The sequence below is a fragment of the Penaeus japonicus genome, unplaced genomic scaffold (genome assembly GCF_977035675.1).
Source record: "Penaeus japonicus unplaced genomic scaffold, GWHDUDI00000001_assembly GWHDUDI00000030, whole genome shotgun sequence".
In the NCBI taxonomy this organism is placed as follows: Eukaryota; Metazoa; Arthropoda; class Malacostraca; order Decapoda; family Penaeidae; genus Penaeus; species Penaeus japonicus.
The window spans coordinates 36,436,289-36,438,788 of NW_028234432.1; the positions used below are offsets into that span (position 1 = coordinate 36,436,289).

The following is a 2,500-nucleotide window of genomic DNA, read 5'->3' on the forward strand; positions in this document are numbered from 1 at the left end:
TGAAGGACCGAGACTTGAACAGACAGATTAAAGGTAGATAGAAGATTAGACAGATAGAAGATAGACAGATGAAAGGTAGATAGAAGATTAGATAGATAGACAGATTATAGGTAGATAGAAGATTAGACAGATATTAGATAGACAGATCAAAGGTAGATAGAAGATTAGACAGATAGAAGATAGACAGATCAAAGGTAGATAGAAGATTAGACAGATAGAAGATAGACAGATCAAAGGTAGATAGAAGATTAGACAGATAGAAGATAGACAGATCAAAGGTAGATAGAAGATTAGACAGATGAAAGGTAGATAGATGATTAGATAGATAGAAAATAGACAGATTAAAGGTAGTTAGAAGAATAGACAGATAGAAGATAGACAGACTAAAAGTAGATAGAAGATAGACAGATTAAAGGTAGATAGAAGATTAGATAGATAGAAAATAGACAGATTAAAGGTAGATAGAAGATTAGACAGATAGAAGATAGACAGACTAAAAGTAGATAGAAGATAGACAGATGAAAGGTAGATAGATGATTAGATAGATAGAAAATAGACAGATTAAAGGTAGTTAGAAGAATAGACAGATAGAAGATAGACAGACTAAAAGTAGATAGAAGATAGACAGATTAAAGGTAGATAGAAGATTAGACAGACAGAAGATAGACAGATCAAAGGTAGATAGAAGATTAGACAGATAGAAGATAGACAGACTAAAAGTAGATAGAAGATAGACAGACTAAAAGTAGATAGAAGATTAGGCTGATAAAAGGTAGATAAAAGCTTGAGTCAATGACTGGGAGTTGTATAATAATGAATTACATTTCTGGGAATGTTTTTTTTTGGGGGGGAGGTTTTGGTGTATAGTTCCCTTTTTTTTAAAGGTTGTAATGGTTAATCAATGAGATGTATCACTAATCATGCAAGATATTATGGGTTCTATTATACTTCTGTGGAAATGCTTGTGGGTGAATTTCCATGGTTTGTGAATGTTTGCATTGGTAATTAAGAAAAAATAACAAATTTACTAATACCAAAATATTAACCTGGGAGAGGAGATGGTAATGATAAGTTTAAAATATAATGGAATTAAGGTAAACTGCTTTAGCTTTATATTTTTATTCTTTGGTGTTTTGCAAGTGCTATACTGATGCTTTGAATCATGCTTACACATATCTATATTATGCTTATAGTGTACAAGTAAGATATCTTTGGTAATATTGGTGGAACCTAGATGTTCATCTATGTAGACTTTCCATTAAAATCAATATTGGGTGCCATGCAGTCTTCATAAATCGCTTAAGATGCAAAATGAGAGGTTAATGCTAAGAAGTTTTCTACTGGCTTGCACTAATGAGAATAGCGCTTGAATGACGCAACCAACAAACCTCAACCATGTACGTTCAGGCAAATTAGATAGACCCAGCTCTATCTTGCCAAAATTTAAAGGGTTGAGGTTTGTTAGCCTTTGCTGGAGTGCTGTGACCACTGACACTGCCTTTGAGATCATAAGCATCCTTCAGAGTGGATTTGGATGAAGAAGTTCTTCGAAAGGCATTATGGATGTCTTCTAAACATTTACCAAGGAAAATATACAAGTAATAAGTTTCCGGGGTATGCATTTTTCCTCCTCCTTTTCTCGGTGTAGGGTTATGGTCGTTTCAAGGCTATCTCCAAGTTCAGAATCTTTCTCATATCTGGTCTGGTGTGGAAATACTTTTTGCTTCTGCTTTTGGGTATGTGTAATAGATGGGAAAAATGGCATAGGATTGTTTTCTATCTTATATTTTCATATTCTTTGTTGGCTGTTGTAGCATTGCCTAGGGTATGGTGTGAATAGCTGTTGTTTTGCATTTAAAGAAGTATTGTCTTGTTGAAATTCATGCTTCTGCATTGGGCAAATTATGTTTTTCACACAAACACAAAACTAATTAGGGTATAATTAGGTTCTTCAACAAGATTTTCCAATACAATACAAAACACATTAATCAACTAGCATATGTTTAACTATACCTATTAGGCTATATTTGCTGGATGGTTACTGATAAACAAATATGCACTTACAAACTGTGCCAATTATATTGGATATACTGGTTACAAGTAGCTTATACCTTACAAATGACTTTCATCCATCTCTTGTCATCAGTTTGCAGCAATTTGTGTCCTGATTGTTAGGGAAAGATCAAGACGTTGGAGAAACAAAACCCCAAAGAGAGAGGGAGAAGTATTAGACACTGATTCACTTTCAAGGAATGCAAAGTTCCAACTTTCAGCTCTCTGGGAGAAAGAGCAATACCACCCTATACATACACTTGGCTTTAAAATTATTCATAGATTGTAGCATATATTCGGTATATCGTGTGTTTCTCTTCATATTCATATCATCTTGTAAGCTAATTTCCCCGTTAAGTTACTTTTCATGCCAGTCGTAGTTATTGGAACCTAGAATGTTGCTACTGGATAGTAAGGCTCCAGGCTCTACCATATCTTGCCATTATGT

The 2,500-nt window shown here is 34.2% G+C and overlaps 1 protein-coding gene across 1 annotated transcript in view; it reads left to right on the forward strand.

The window, feature by feature from the left end:
- Positions 1-2,500, forward strand: part of capt (adenylyl cyclase-associated protein 1) — an 80,113-nt gene that overhangs the window by 571 nt on the left and 77,042 nt on the right. The gene's annotated exons all lie outside the window — the stretch shown is intronic.